The sequence below is a fragment of the Wyeomyia smithii genome, chromosome 2 (assembly GCF_029784165.1).
Source record: "Wyeomyia smithii strain HCP4-BCI-WySm-NY-G18 chromosome 2, ASM2978416v1, whole genome shotgun sequence".
NCBI classification, from domain to species: Eukaryota; Metazoa; Arthropoda; class Insecta; order Diptera; family Culicidae; genus Wyeomyia; species Wyeomyia smithii.
Window position 1 is genome coordinate 18,458,090 of NC_073695.1, and position 17,778 is coordinate 18,475,867.

Sequence of the window (17,778 nt, forward strand, 5' to 3'; positions counted from 1 at the left end):
TATGTGACTGAGAGAGCGCTGTGTCATCTGCTATCTGCTTCTATCGAACGCAAGAATGCCAGTGATGTAACAAACTGCTTTTGTAGGTCTATGTCAACTTAACGGACGAGGCACATATTTCTTCTGGTTTTTTTTATTCAATTTCGTTTCAGAAAGTTATAGTCCATACCTTCTCTAATATGTATTAGAGTCGTTCTAGACACATTTGTACCTTAATTCCAATTTAGCTTTGTTTCTTTTTTTGTCCGAGAAATACGTCTCTTAATAAGAAACGTTATGGAGGTGTAAAATGAAAATCCCAAAAACCGAGAACGTCATGAAAAGTTTCGATTTCTAACGCTCATAAGTCAGTCAGTTTTTTTTTTCATTTCTTTTATTCGTGCAGCAATCGGTTAGAAATTTTGTAACGTATCCGGCTAAAGACAGAAAAATATAATTTAATAATAATAGTTTTGTATGACTGAAAAATGTCAAGCTTTGTTGAATCGCAGATTTCGGCTAAGAGCTGAAAACAGGCCAAATATTATCCAATATGAATATGTCTTGAATCGGAATGTTATCCAGAGGCCGTGAATTTGTCTCAGGCATTTTGAACTCCAAGATAGCTTAGTTAGCATTGAAATATAAGAGATATTCTATTTTTCTAAATCTATTATTTCGAAAAACACTCTTAACCTGTCACAAGTCACTCTCGAATGCGAACAAAGCGAATAGTTTTAGGTGCGCAACCAAGTTCACGCTATTTTCTCAATACATCTGTTGAGAAGCCAGAAGTAACTGCTGATGCATTTAGACATATCTAAAATATAAATAATCAAGTTGAGACAAATGGTAAACAAACCGATTTACATGTTAATGATTTTATTGTGGTGTCATATATATATACGTTTATTTGTTTGAAAATGTCTGATTGTTTACCAAACAATCGTCAGTTATGGGAAGTGTTACTATTCTCATATCAGCGGCTGAAGCGCATCGAGAGTTGAAAAACGTTTACGGAAATGCTGCTATAAGTGAAATAACGTGCCGTTGCTTTCAAGACGGTATTTTCGATAGCCATGTCCTGGAGCCATGTCAAACGCAGCAACAGCTTGCTTCGGTATAAAGAGTTCCTCGCCGAGCCATTTCCTAACGATTGCATGCTTTAAGAACGATTCGAAAACAAAGAACTTCGGTTCCTTATGATTAGAAGCCAAGAGACGTTAAGCGTCGTTTTTACACCTACTACTCTCCAGCACAGTTGACGGGTGATGAAAACCAGATTCTTTACTGCAAGCCGAAGAAAAACGCGCGAACAACGCCCACAATAGAGCAGAGCTAGGAAAAAGTGATTCTTCTTCATGGCAACGCTTAGTCTCATACTGCCAAAGTCGTTAAAACTTACATAGATATGCTCAAATGAGAATTCCTTGGTTTTTCTCATTGAAAGATATTGTAAAATGGTTTGAATCGTTGGTAGTTTCAATATTCGTTGGTGGTTTCAATATTCGAGCTCTGCCAGAAAGATGAAACACATTAATAGCCAGCGATGAACTGTACTTTTTCAGAAAAAAAAATTCTTTTTTATTGGAAAAATGAACGAGAACTAAGTTATGCACCTAATACAATAAACAGTTTTAAATAGTTATATGTGAACCTTGCAGTCGTATCTACCGCTTCACTTTGAATAGGTCGACTTACATGATATTGTACCAAGCTTATAACAAAAGTTATATAAAATTTCAATAAAGAGCAATTCTCGCTGAAACCGTCCCACTGGTGACATGAGGTCTTTCTAAAAGGATATTTTTATGTCTAAATGATTGAAAGTAGCGAAAAAATGAGAAAACCACTTTGGTTAGTTTATATTAAGTAACCCCTCGGGCACAAACCGGTTAAACGGTTTTTACAAAAATTGATTTTTGAGCAATTTTTGACCTTTTTATTGATTTATTTCTCTTAAATTTGTCATTGAAACCTTTGCAACCAATACATCGTTTTCAAGAGGAATAATAGAGCTTTCATTTGAAGTAGAAAAAAATTGGCCGCCATCTTGGATCTCGCCGCCATCTTGGATTTCATCAGAAAAACGTGTTTTTGAGCAAGTTTGCAACCACCGGTTTTGAATTTGAAAAGCTGAGAAAAAATGCTTTAAGATACATTCAAAATATTAGGTGAGCATTGAGGTTATCTTGTCATTCTGGTCACTTTTCAAAATCGATCTTCAAATAGTTCAACGCATGACTCGCGTCCAATATCAAATCAACGCAATATACTGGGCCTGTGGTGTGCGTATGATGTGGACAGTCAGTATTCCTAGTTCACAGGTAGTAAGTGCACCCACGCACCGTAATTTTTGAATAGCCTTTAATCAATTGGCTGAATTTCGTTACCCTTTTTTCGTACCCTTTTCGTCGATAAGAATTTGCTAGGGATCAAAAAAGTGATGATTCTACTCTTGCTTTATTTACGCTGGCATACACAAATCTTCTCCAGATTACTCGGGATATACTTGATCCATACTATACCTTGGTATACCATACCTTAGTTTGTTGATAGTAGTTTAAAGCATGAAAACAACAGTACATAACAGTAGCGAAAACAACATCTAACATTAATTTGTTTAGTTACTAAACACGCGAAAACTGTTCTCCGTACAGGGAACCAAACTTTGTTCTAGCAAAAAAATCGTAGAGAAGCTTAATCACAAATTACGTTATACTCAAGGAGGAGCGAGGGAGTGAAGAAACAAACAATGTAAATGCAGTGAAAAGGGAGCAAAGATACGATTTTTTGCTTTACATAATTTGTGAACAGACCCAAAGTCACACAGGCATTGGGCCATCCACATGCCACGTGGACAACTTTGGGGAGGGGGTTCTGTGTGATGTCCACGGTCCATACAAAATTTTGAGAATTTATATGAGAAGTTGTGAGGGAGAGACAGGGAGGGGGGGGCAACATAATCCTTAAAAATCTGTCCACGTGGAACATGGATGGCCCTAATATACACTACACTACAGACACACACCACAGGCTCAGCATGATTTGATATTGGCCGCACGTCTGCGTTGTACTGTTTGGAGGTCGATTTTGAAAAGTGACCAGAATGACTAGGTAAACTCAATGCTCACCTAATGTTTTGGATGTATCTTAAAGCATTTTTTCTCAGCTTTCTAATGGTGATTTCAAATTTGAAATCGGTGGCTGCGAACTTGCTCAAAAACACGTTTTTCTGATGAAATCCAAGATGGCGGCGAGATTCTACTTCAAATGAATGCTCTATCATTCCTCTTGAAAACGATGTGTTGGTTGCAGGGGTTCAATGACAAATTTAAGAGAAATAAATCAATAAAAAGGTCAAGAATTGCTCAAAAATCAATTTTTGTAAAAACCGTTTAACCGATTTGTGCCCGAGGGGTCACTCAATATGAACGAACCAAAGTGGTTTTCTCATTTTTTCGCTACTTTCAATCATTTAGACATAAAAATATCCTTTTTGAAAAACCTCATGTCTAGTGGGACGGTTTCAGCGAGAATTGCTCAAACTCAAAATTAAGGAATCAAAAATATAAGTGATAAAAAAATACATTAAAATGATCAAAAACAACGGAATCAAAATTACTTAAAAAAATGGAAGTCATTTTTTTTCATTATAAGTTTTATTTGCTTATTTGAAAAATGATTACTCAGCTGTGAATGACAAACAATATAATTGACGAATTTGTTAACATTTATTGACACCATATCTAGCGTACACAAATTTATCTACCTCATTTATCGCAGTTAATTTAGGTGAAGAGAAAGAAATTTTCTACCCATGTACGGAACAGACACGAGGGGAAGCATGTTTAACGATAGATTCCATTTTCAACATTACATCGAATGAACCTGCACACTAAAATGACGTTTTATTGCATTTTGTTTGACTTCAGATTCCTATACCCTCACTTGGGTAGGGTGAAATAGGTGATTCCTGGTAGCTACATTTTTTTACCTGATGAAGCTCAATAATTTTATTAGATTCCAAGATCTTTGGCATATTCCTACCTTGTTCCGGCGGATTGAAAGATTTTACTTAAGGACCGAAAACAGTCACTTTCTCCTTTCTTGAAGTTGCTGCTAGTTGTTGACTGCGATGAAGTGCCCAGATGGCTTTATCAGCACAGACACACCGGAGTCGCACATAACCGATATCACCCACTGCGCACATGGTTGTTCACTACTGATAAACGAGTAAAGTTTTCTCGCGACTGGAAAAGGAATTGTGTACCTACTTCAAAAGGAAAGAAGGTATGGGCATCCATGCCAAAACTGATTTTCTTTTCCACTGTAGATGGGACGTGATTGGAATGTGGTAACTGTCTGGTATGGAAGAAATATTTTTAATTAGAGTAACTGGCTGGCAGACAAGCGGATTTTCGACTAGCGTGGTTAAAGTTGGTGTATAAAATTGCTGTCTCAAAAAATTTTAAAGAAAAATACCAAATGTAACTACACTACATAGTTTGAATCCTCAACAAATTTCAGTTTGACATTCATACAACAACTGCAAAACAGCCGTTCCATGATTCAGAATCCGATTGATCTGAATCTCATATCAAAAGTCACCATGAAAAATACCACACAGGCAACGGTTCTACCTACCGGTATATGGAAATGCACAATTAGCAACGTATGCTAAATCAAGAAAAGCCTATTCAATGCATGACTATTGTATTTTTGTCTCATGGTTAATTGACTTTTCGTGTTGCTCCAATTCGGTTCTGTTTTGCTGTCGACTCTAAGGCATGTAGACTGTGGCATCTGAGCGGAATGAAAAGAAAATATTTTATTTTTCAAAAATAACCTTCCCCAACCTACGTTTCCATTAGGACAAATAACAAAATAATATTTTACTTTCTTTCTTTCTACCAGATGTCAATTTGCATAAACGCCCAACTATTAGGCAAATAAACAAAGTTTTTCTTCGCATTCACCCTTAGAGCTGCCGCTTGATTGCAGATGATGGACGCCCTGTGGGTGAAAACTTTGCCGTCAGCCGAACTATTCTCGAGTTCTCAACAATTTTTCATCACTTTTCGTTTATACGGTGGCACTGGATGCCACTGGGAAAGGTAATCTGTTCACTATATACGTACGGTATGTACAACCCGTGTGTGTCGGACAATCGGCAATGGTAATGGAATGATATTATGCTCTCTTCATGGTGGCTGGATTTCACTGAAACCATTTGCAAATTGTGCAAAAGTAAAAACAGCAAAAAACACCTGAAACTTGCTGTAGAATTTCATGGAAGTTAGACTGCCACATGCTCCTTAATGCATTAGCTGCAGCATCATAACGGAAAGTACCGCTCCTCTGATTGCCCTCTCACTATAGTTGTAAAATAAATGCCGCCATGTGGTGGTTTCAGTATCGGAAACTGGAATATCCGAGTACCATTAAAAACGAGTAGTGCCAGGATGCTAAATGCGCTGCTTAAACCCCGCTGGCAGAGATAGCATTCGTAAGAACTTACGAACGATATGACAGTAATAGCCTTCCCTTGGCGAATGTAGACAAAATTCTACGAAATAAAATACCACATCTAGTTATAGATACTCCCTTAGGCAAAGTAACGAATGTTGGTGTGTATGAACATAGCAAATAAAAACAGTTTGGGATGGTCAAGCAAACTATTTTCCTTATTGTCTTAAAACATCAGATGTACGCCTTTTTAGCTTAATCATATCTTAATAAGTAATAGATTTTTTTGCATTTTAAATCACACCAAAAATTGTTATAATTTTGACTCGCTTGTAATATTTTTTGCTCAACCCTTATAACATTTTCGAGGAAACATAAAACTGAAGGACAAGGCAATGCAACACTAAGAAGTGAACGATTTCTGTTTATTTTGAGATTATTTTCATATTCCACTGTTTTTTTCATATTCCACTATTTCTTTCCAAGGGAACAATAGATTACGACGTTAAACAATCAATTTTATCAGCTGATCCTGAAAGCTGCCAATCGTGTCAATTTTCTGTCGTTTTAATGAGAAAATGTCACTTTTTGTTTGCTAGCACACAACGTGAGTTATCCGTCATAAATTTCAATTAAGAACAGTGACGCAAATTTATTGAAAGCCATTATGTAAATTTATGCCCAGTGGACCCCCACGAAACCGACAGTTCCATACAGAACCTGTATGCACGTGACGATCGAGAATGGAAGTTTGGGACGACGGTGGAGTAGTGCGGAGCCATGCTTCGATAAAATCACCAAATCGAAGCCTTCATTAGCAAGCCCGAAAAACAAAATGCCATTAGCTTGAAGATGAATTAAGTATGATGCTTTAGATGGATAGTCGTTAAATCTTCAAACGTTTCAATTTTAATCGAATGCTCACCGAAAAGGTTGTTATCTTTACTGCTGTTTCCAAAATGTTAACACGATATAGATTTTTACTCCATTTTTTATAGTTAACTCGTTTGTTTGGACAGAGACATTATTTTTAAAGATTTGAGAGCTTCGCTAAAATCAGAAAATAATCCTCGTTTAACTGAATACCAATTCCTTTGCTACCGACCAAAGAAGATAGCAACGAACATTCGGCTTAAAATACCAAGAAAAAAAAACATTTTACTGTGTGGATGGAACGAAATAATCTATAGCTAGTCCCACATAAAAATACATTAACTGGGTCCGTGTAGATTGAAACTGATTTGAATAAATTATATCGCGCGCTTGAACGCTCGAACGATGGATAGTGTATTGGGATTTTGCACACCTCTGAGGTGGCCCCTGGGAGGACTTCAACATTAGTCGCATACCAAACAGGATGAGAGTATGTACTCAGTATGCCTGCGTTCACGGCTAATGGCACTGATAATTTTATTACGCATTTTTCATTCAACTGGCGGAAGCGTATAAATTCACTTTTGGTCATTTTATGGTTTCAATTGAATTTATTGAAACTATGGTCGCACTTAATGATGGAGAGGATAAAGAATGCCAAAGTATGCTTTTAAATGGAAACAAAAAACCTTTTTCAAGCTTAAGGTTCATAACAAAAATTAGGCGCGGCAAATAAAGAAAAGAAAAAGCTAATGAATTGAAACATTACCAAAAATAAAACTAACAATTAGTGCCACAAAACAATTTCAGAACAATCAATCAATAATTATTGTATTTGCACCTCTAAAGGTCATCAATCTTGAAGCTTTTAGATTCCCAAGTGTTTTTTTTTTCTGTGCTATCATCAAATTACCATTCTAAACAACCTGTCACACATTCATCAATTTCTGCTGGTCCTCCTATACAGAAAGAGCAAAAAAGGTGGATAGACAGAAGCTACATAAAGGAAAGAAATAAACAACATTGATCGCACAACAAGACAACCTGAAGCACATAGTACCGGGTCGAACAATAAACAGCAACTGAATGCCTTCTCAAATCACTGCCAATAATTCCGGTTAGAGCGTGGGTTAAAAAGCGCCACCCTGCATGCCTGCCGCCCTAAAGCATTATTATTGAAAGCAAAAGCGAACTAGGCGGGTAGGCAGGCTGATGGTATGAACCCCGAGCGCGCCACGTCAAAGAAACCAACCCGACCAGAGCCACACACCACACATGCATCAACACAAGTGAGAATTTGGCTGCGTTTTTTCCAGTTTAGGCGGTGAATCCTTCTGAGAAAACGGATCAAAGCTCGCGCGACCATAATCGCGGCACGTTGATGGGTGGAGGAATTCAAATATTTAACTACCAAATGCTCTCTCGTCGTATCGTAGCAACAAAGAGCGAAAATCGAACGCGAGCGGGCGAAATTCATTTCAAGCGTATGGTCAGAGAGAGAGCGCATTCATCGAAAATTCCTCTCGATACAGTTATCTCACCGCTAAAGCTTTTACAATCTACAGTAATGCTTTCATAGCAGTTCGAAGAAGCCTTTGTTTTGCTGTAAACCGGTAGCGAAAATGTGCGATTCATTTTACAGCATAAACTTATTTATACCTATAATGTAGCGGAATCGCCGGTTCGTGCTATCACACAATCAGGTTGAAGGTCATTGAATCGACGGATTGCAGGGTAAAAACAAAGTGAAAGTGTGTTTTTTTACGAGCCGATAGAGTGTTCACTGTTTGCTACTGTCAATCGCAGTTTAGTAGAGCGCAAAACAAAAATCGTATGATGGCAAAAAGCAATAGAGATTTTATTTTGAACCTGTATTTGCATATGTAGGTATCTGTATTTTCCTTGTACTATTTAAAACTTAAAGTCCATTATAATTTCTTCTTTCTGAACGATTACAAAAATATTTTCCATTCATTCACCATTTGTTGGGTGTCTGGAACCTAATGTATATTTGGCCCCCACAGTGTGTATTTGGCGTAACTTGGTTTTTTTAAACGGACATCGCCAGTTGAAAATATAGCTTATTACCTTTCATTTGGAACCGTCAGGAAAGTTATCCATTGCGGGCTTTCGAAAAAAAATTCTTCAAAGAGCAAGGTTGGGAATTAACACTCGCACTCATTTTTCGCAAGCTGATAGTTTATTTAAGAAGTACAATTTTGAACAACTTTGTGCAACGAACTTGAAGTCCCATTTATGAAGAAAAAAAAAACTTGAAGTCCCTAAGTAATTCTAAAATTAGCGCGAGTGACAATTTACAACCTGGAGCAAAGCTTCTAACTGCCGAGAAGGAAATTAACCAAGTAGGCTTGTGATCTAGCTCCCATGACAAATTTCTGACACCGCAGAAGTAATTACTATTTAGGCTTTTCTGGCCTCAGTTTGACTACAGGTGCAGTTAAAGGTTAGTTTAAAAAGTGAAAATATTCTTGACGATCTAGTAATTAAGCCAAAAACACTTGCGACAAATAATCAAATTGATCAAGTGCAAGTAATGTAACAAACAGTCTTATGAAGTTTTACTTTACCTTGTGTTGCACACAATCCTTCTGTTATTTACCTAAAGCAAGTGTCGCTGCACTTACCGCTGACACTGCTACCATTACCAGCTGCTGCTATCCGCTACCGCTGCTGCTATGCGCTACAGCTATTCGATACTACTTTGTTAGTACAGTCCTAGTGGCGAGACAACGGAGTGGAATTGGGTCCCGACGAAGCTTAACGTCGCTGACGGATGAAATGGCAGAAGTTACCGGATCTTGCTACTCCCAACCGCTAGCTCCGTGGCTCCGAGTTCCTGTGGGGAGCGAAGGAAGGACGGCCTGTCGAGTCAAGGTTCACACCGCAGAGGAGGAACGGTCTCATGTACTGCATTATTTTGTCGAACGTGCTTTATTCCGATGGTAAGACTTCTCGACTTCTGCGATTTCTGCGACAAGTAGTATTCGTTTAGCGATAGACGGACTGCTACGAATGAAGCGACATCCAGTCACGGACCTTATTCTCGCAAGTGTCCACGGAAAGTTCTGCCACATGAATCACCAAGCAACGCTTAACGAAATCCAGCATCGAAACCAGAACCTCCGGAGATGTAGTTGGTAGAAGGATCGAAAAACAATAGGGTGTACTGATAACCTTCAAGTCGCCCACAATACCGATTCTTGCATCCTTGTCATTCGAAACTTCATCGCCTGAATAGGTACCCAGGTTCAGATAGTTAGCGATCATGGCTCCAACTTCATCAGAGCAAGTTGTGAGCTGAAAGAAGCCCTGCAGCAGGTGAACCAGAACAAGTTGATAGAGCACTTTGTCATCGCTGATATGAAATGGACATTTAACCGCCCGCGTCGCCACACTTCGGCGGGGCCTGGGAACGCCTGGTTCAATCTGTGGAAAAAGCCCTAACACCTCTAACTCATCCGCACACCAACCGACGAGATACTCAAAAACACACTGACAGAAATTGAGTTTATCGTCAACTCTCGGCCTCGGACTGAATTGAGAGCGTAACTGGCAACAAGGCCGATTGTTTGTGCGCGTTTTTACCTCCACGTAATTTTTTCTTTTAAAGTGTTTTTAGCGAGACAATAAATAGTGAAATCTACTAAAAATACTAGTGTTGGTGTTCCAAACAACAAAACTATCGGAATATGCATTCTTTGAAGGATTTTGTGCGAGATAAGCGATATTATTTTTTTTAGATTTTGTTTCTGTTTGAGTTGTTTGTTTTGATATACTATATACTCAATCAATTGTTTTTTAATATGTAGGCGGCGCTGCATTTCTTTTGCTTTGATCATCGAGGTGTAGAGGTAGATTCATACAGATCTGTTGTATGTATTTTCGGTTGAGAGTAGAGGAAAAATAAACTAATTTTTTTACTAGAATGTTTGTAAACATGCATAGGATTTCTTGTTCATACGAATGTGTTACTTAGAAAAATTTTTTAGAGGCTCGGGTTTATGTTTTGGAGAACATTGTACTTTGTTCGCATGGGTCTTATTTGACATTATTCGACTATCAGTTTAGATGTGATGGAAATATATGATGTGGTAAAACCCTTGGGTGTCTGAAGATCAATTTGCTACTAATGACAATTATGTTAAATCGGTGGATAATAATAAGCGTATAACTAAACTATCTATGTATCACCCCTAACCTCAAAACATAAAATAGTAAAATTGCTATATAAATAATCTAAAAATTTAACTGATAAAATACAATTTAAACTAAAAAGTCAGTAAATCACAACAGCCTCAGCTTTTATTAGCTCTGAAAATTCATACCGATAACATAATCAATTGTCGACCCGCAACATCTAACAGATGTATCCCAGGGTCTCCCATTTCTACTAAAATTTCCCATCTCATGTAACATTTATGAGAGCACGTAGAGTTCTCTGCGGTTCTCTTAAGTAAATGTTGGACTAACATTCCTTTTCCGTTCCCCAAGAGTTGCAAGGACGTGGCCAGGGCGGTAACAGTTCTTTGGAGACGTATGACCTTTGTTTAGTAAAATTTAATTGGATCCCAAATTTCATGTTACTGCTAGGAACGGGGGTAATTTGTTCTCGTAAACAGAGTATTGTTGCTAGCACCAACTACGAAGTTGTGCAGCTGTTTATGCTATGCTATGCTAACTCTCGGCCTCGGACTGAATTACCTTTAGACGATGAGCTTACTCAAGCGTTCACCCCAAATCACTTCCTGATAAGGTCGTCAAACGGTTCTAAGCTCCAGATCTCTTACGATGACAGTACCAATCGGTTTTGGCGTCGCTGGGTAGTAGAATGTCTTGGCTCACACAAAGGACGAAATAGTCCAGTCAAGCTATACCAGCTGCCGAAGGGGACATCGTTGTCATCGTTAATTAGACACTTCCAAAGAACTGCTGGTCGAAAGGTCGGGTGGTCCAATCAATTCGATCCAAGGATGGACAGGTCCGTCGTGCACTGGTGCAGACGGCGACCGAGTTCTGGAGTGGCCAGCCGTTAAGACCGCAGTGTTGGACGTTGGCGCAAACGTGAGTACTTCGGATCAGGGGCCTCGAAACACTGCGAGGGAGTGTCGCAACCATTTATTGCGACGCATCAACTTAACCAACCACAGCGACGGCATGTAAAGGCGGATTGTACAAAACGCACCAGTTAAGCATTTGCGCGATTAACTGCGCTTCTAATCATTTTCAAGCGACATTGAACATGTAGGATGATTGTAGGATCTATATGATGCATGTTTATGACGAAGTTAATTCTAAAATACTCGATTTCAATGTTATTTTCGGTGAAAATTACCATTTTCCACCAAACAAGCCCGTGACCAAGACGCACCACAACAAAGGCCAATATGTTCCAAAGCCGAAGGCTAACATGCCACTAGCAGAAATCAGCACGCGAAGTTAGAAGTTCTTGAGGTCTCAAAAGTAAAATCAAAAGCAATGGAACGTGCCCTAAGGAGTCGAGCAATCTCGTGCAAGCGCTTCTTAGTGCTTTCCATTTTAATTTTGATAGTTTTTAGGTAAAAGTTGACGAAAATTAGTAAAATAAATTAAAATATTCATTATAATTATAAACTCCGGAGGTGTGAAAGTTGGGGAAACCACATTTTTTTTGTATTATTTACAAGTCAGTTAATCATAAAAGCTTATATCAAATTCAAGTTTAACCCTCTAGTGCCCAAATTATTTTCTAAACGGACTTCGATAAAACCACTATAAACCATTATAAACACTTTTGAAGTATTTATTAAAGCTTTTCGGAACTTCGACTGAAGCCCGCCAAATGGCGGTATTGGGTACTAGAGGGTTAATTACATGTTGTACAGAGCCACAACCAATTGTACAGTTTTTTAAGTATTTCAGTCATTATGGCACATTTTTTTATATGGAAACTGTAGGGAAGCTGTTTTTTTTTTAGAAAAACGAGGAAATTCGTCATAGAAAGCCCTCATGTGTGTGCGTAGTGTGACCGGATGACACCCGGGGCGGAAAATTTGGGTGCCACCCCTTTCCCCCTGGGTTCCCCCACCAGGTAGCAGTGAAATCCATTTGTTATCAAAAATTGTGAAAGTTAGCACGTTCGTTTTCAATTGCATAAAATCCACCCATTTTTGAAAAGTTGGTTGAGATTATACTCTTAGGTGCAAATTTTGTATAATTTTCGAGGGTTTTACCTAATTGATAGTTAATCTCACGGATATCACCGTTTTGAAGGTGACACGTACGAAAATTTTCCTCATGGGTGTCACCCCCTAGAGGGTGACACCCGGGCCGGACCGCCCCCGCCGCCCCCATTACGCTACGCCAGTGTGTGTGTGTGTGTGTGTGTGTGTGTGTGTGTATTTTGGGGAATTAACAGCATGCAGTTAACCAGCTGTTCGCACGCCAATGTCTGAGTCGCAAAACGTCAGTGAAAACGGAAGGACGGCAGAAGAAAAATAGTGCTGATGATTGAAGGTGCTAAGGAAAACGTGCATAAAAACATATTTTCTCTACCAACCAGCTCGACGCCTGAGTTCGAATCCCAACGCCAACATAGGTGTCGATGGTTGTGAGGTGGCGTGATCCACTCACAACCAACAAACTGGTCTAGATTCAATCCTAGCCGACACCGGGAGATTTTCTGAGGCGAAAAATCTCTGGGATCACGCCTTCCATAGCACGAGGAAGTAAAACCGTTAGCGCCGGTCCCTTAATCAACGAGTCGTAAGTTAGGGTCCTGGGTGGAGTCGCCTCCCGGGCGTCGGTGATTGGCACAAACAACAGTGGCGGAACCACACCGACGGAAAATAAGCGAGAAAAAAAAACAAACACAATCAATACAGAAGAAAAATTAAAACTAAACTGCAGTCTTCTTCCGACACGATTTGCGAAATTTGTCAATTCAAAGATTGAAGCATGTGTCTTGGACGGCTAAACTCAAACAAACTGCCGGACACAATATAGGTACACCAAGTAAAAACGAAACTAAAAACAACACTCATAACGATCGGTTATTATGATCCGGAAAAACAGACAAGCAATAAATGCTTAAAAATGTTGGGAACAAAAATATGCTAATTCAGGGAAGCCTTGCAGTTGTTGCGCTTGTGTTGAACAGATGACGGGCCGTTTTTCCAAGAACCGCACAATTGACAGACAAAGACAACCCAAAAGGAAAGCTCCGCTGTAAAATTTTTGTGCTTCTTGGCATGCTCAAGTGTATGCCAATTCAATTTCTTCGAAAAAATCACAGGAGGGTTGTGTGCAAAGCCACGACCGCAAGGATGAAGTAGAATACTTTTACAAGAAAGATAACCTGGCTGCTTGCATGTCAGTCATTTTTTCTAGTACATAAACGTTGACTAATCAGATCGATCGAATTTTGCGCTTCAACAAGGATTGACCATTTTTAATAATATAGTAAGTTGCTTGTCATGATTGGGGCGTAACAATTTTGAAATTTTGGTTATGCGAAAAATTAATTTTTATACAGATAATTAAAATTTTTCGGATGCCGTGCTGATGGAAAACATAATTTAGTACGTTCTGAGACACGGAGATAAAGTAAAATTTATAAATTTTACAAATTTAAAGATGTAAAATAACTCAAGAGAAAATATTAACTCTTCAATCATCCGGTTTTTAATTTCATCCTGAAAAGGACAATTTGTTGTTCGATTCAATATCGGATAAGACACCGATCACATCTTGGCGTTATCACGGACAGTGCGAATAAAGTATTTCTTGTGATAAAATAAACAGTGAAAATCTGATTTAACACTCAAAACTAGACGGCTCATGTGTTGTCAAAATGAGTAAATTTTTCATTGAATGCATTTACTAGTGCCCGCTATCGCACAGTGCCTCACTGCTCAGCTGCTATGGATGCTGATACCCGCTGCAACTGCTACGCTATCCGTAACCATGCCACAGTTGTGGCTGTATATCGCTGGTATCCACTGCACTGCTGCTGCTAAGGGAGGACTGCTGTTGTCGCTGTCTAGAACTACTATGAGCGGCTTCGGTTGAAACAGGCTCTTATATAGGCCAAATAGTATAGTTTAAATTGCAAGGTATATGATTCTGTCGACCGTGCTTGGGAAGCAGTCATGTAACGACCAATCAGAGGTCGAATTTTTCGTTTTTGCAAAGCTTAACTATTTTCAATAGTTCAATAGTTTGGATAATAAAATTACAATTATCTTCATTTGGGAAGAATCTTAGATTTTCCAATCTATTGCTGCAAGAACGAAGGGAATCCATCGAATGCTAACCGATTTATTCGCATTTGAAATTGGACATATTTTTCACTTTTTTTCGGTTTTAGATTTTAATTTCACATCGCTATGTAGCCGAACTTCCTCAGAGAAGTATTCTACTTCAAAAAGCATTTTGCGGTTCAAAATCGTTTGCTGATTACAACTTTTGAGCTGCCATAACATTGGGGGAATTAAGATACACGGACAACATGCACTGTGGAAGCTATTTCACATTTAGTAAATTCGACGGGTGCGACAGATTGCTTGCTTGCGTTGACAAAAATTATTAACTTTCAATGACTTGTTTATTTGCCTTGAAAAAGGCATTTTGATTTCCAAAATTGGATTTCCTGATGGCAATCTTCATGTTGCCTCAACAGTGGGGGAATAATGGCAGTCTGGCGACACACGCTGAGAAGAACCGCGCTGCTCCTGAGACGTGATGACCAACCACAGGGCAAGTGGTTTGTTTAATTTGAAGGCAACCACAGGCGCAACCCGCTGCTATGGTCTGTTACTGCTGAGTGCCGATATCTGCTGTTACTGCTGTCAACGTTGTGGACGGTCCATCCAGTTCACCTTCCGACTAATGAATATAGCTAGTTTTCCCAGAAACACTCTTTTATAGCCGAAGAGTGCTACGTAATAGGCCACGCCTTTCAGTTCTGGTTTACCATTTCTTTATGTTCTTTAGACGAATTATTCCACAATTCGCATTTGATTTTTGTATCCAGCGAACAAACACCGATGGTGCTCTCACACACGCAACGGTTTTAACCCGTATCTTATTGCGGTTTGTAACATCAAGTGATTTCGTTTGCTCGCTGTTGCGTGTTGCATCATGTTGCAACTTGGCAGCTGAGTGACGACGAAATTCTGTTTATGCTGATTGATTGAATCGACTTCATATTAGCTCTGCATAGTCGAACTAACTGTCTTTATGAATGCGGTCTAACAGGGCAGTTTGCTATTCAAAGTTGGTTATGCTGATCGCAGCCTTTGCGCTGCCCATACAGTGGGGGGTTTACTAAATAAAGTAAAAGTAAAAATTAGACAACTACAACAGAATTTGATTGCGTCCCGCACAGAATGTCTGCTTGTGTTGATACCAGAAAATTATTAACCTTCAACTATTTGTTTATTTGCCTTGAAAAAAGCATTTTGCGGTACAAAATCGAATACTGATTACAACTTTTGAGCTGCCCTAACATTGGAGGAATCAAGATACACGGACAACATGCACTGTGGAAGATATTTTATATTCAGTAAATTGGACGGGTGCGACAGATTTAAATTGCTAGGATGCAACACAGAATGCTTGCTTGCGTTGACAAAAATTATTAACCTTCAATGACTTGTTTATTTGCCTTGAAAAAGGCATTTTGATTTCCAAAATTGGATTTCCTGATGGCAATCATCATGCTGCCCCAACACGGGGGGAATAATGGCTGTCTGGCGACACACGCTGAGAAAAACCGCGCTGCTCCTGAGACGTGGTGACCAACCACAGGGCTAGTGCTGCTGCTAAGGAAGGACGACTGCTGTTGTCGCTGTCTAGAACTATTGTGAGCGGCTCCGGCTGAAACAGGCTCTTATATAGGCCAAATAGCATGTTTTCAATTGCAAGGTATATGATCCTGTCGATCGTGCTTGGGAAGCAAGCATATAACAACCAATCAGAGGTCGAATTTTTCGTTTTGACAAGGCATGACTATTTTCAATAGTACAATAGTGTGGATAATAAAATTACAATTATCTTATTTTGGGAAGAATCTTAGAAGATTTTCCAATCTATTGCTGCAAGAACGAAGGAAATCCATCGAATACTAACCGATTCATTAGCATTTGAAATTGGACATATTTTTCACTTTTTTCGGTTTTAGATTTTCATTTCACATCCCTATGTAGCCGAACTTCCTGAGAGAAGTGTTCTACTTCAAAAACAAACCTAAACCGTACCGAGATTGCTTCGAACACTCAGCATAAAGGACGCTCTCCGGGCGCGCTTGGGCTTACAAACGGAATCTGTGAATAGGAGGTAAAAAGGTAAGCTTGTGGTTTTATGACTTCACACCTCAGCGTGACAAAGGTTTTAGGCCAATTGAAAAAGGCAAGTACTTCTAATTATTACTCCTATTGACAATCATGACCTTTTTGACATGTTATTTCATGGAAAAGAAACTGATGATAAATAATGCATATTGAAGTGTATTTTTATCATTGTTGTATGACTTATAACATAAGTCATATCCGGTGTGTTGGTCATCATTTTAAGTTGCTCAAGATGAGTGAACTATTTGATGAAACTGATTGCTACCTCCAGCAAAACTATTTATAAATTCCTAGATTGACTTAACTCATTGCTTTTCGTCTGGCATTACATCATTTTTACATCTTCAAGCCAGCTAAAATCATTGAAACTATAATTTTTAGAAGCTTCAATAACTTTATTCGTTGTATTCCCATATTTTCTTGTTATGCAAACACTACAATAATTATGTTCGTTGGCCAAGCCCTGCTTTCAAGCTCTGCTTATGGCTCGCTTTACTTGTTACTTGTGGTATCTTATCCACTGGTTACGTATTTCCATTTGTTTAAAGCTGCGCTTGTCACGAAGTTTAAGGTTTCACTTCACGGTATCGCGCCTATACCGTTCAACGCCACGCTTAGCCGTGTTGCAACTAAAGGTACATACAAGTCTAGACTCTAGTGTCCTCATGGTACCACCGCTTCTACCGATCTAGATTACCATAAATGCAAATTTTGTGTGCACCTAATTAGTCTAGTGCTACTGCCTAGCCGTCGCTTGGTCGGTTACTGATTTTAACCACCCACCGCCCTTGAATATGGTTTACAGTTACCTCCTGAGGTACTACTGTGACAGGCTCTCGTTTCGGCGGCACGGTCTGCAAGAAGTAAACTGTGCACGATAAAGTGGATTCGTCTGACAAACAGCTTTTCAAACACAACCGCATCGGCTCCACGTATTAAAGTGATTCCTTTATTATTGTCTGCTGCTTAGACTTTGGCGGTAGATCAGTGGCATGCAAATGAAGTTGAGTGCAAAGCTAGGAAGGAAACACGGCACACATTGACGTCCAGATTTGAGTTCAGCTTTGTCGAAAGCAAAACTTTTGCATAATTGACCGTATCACACAAA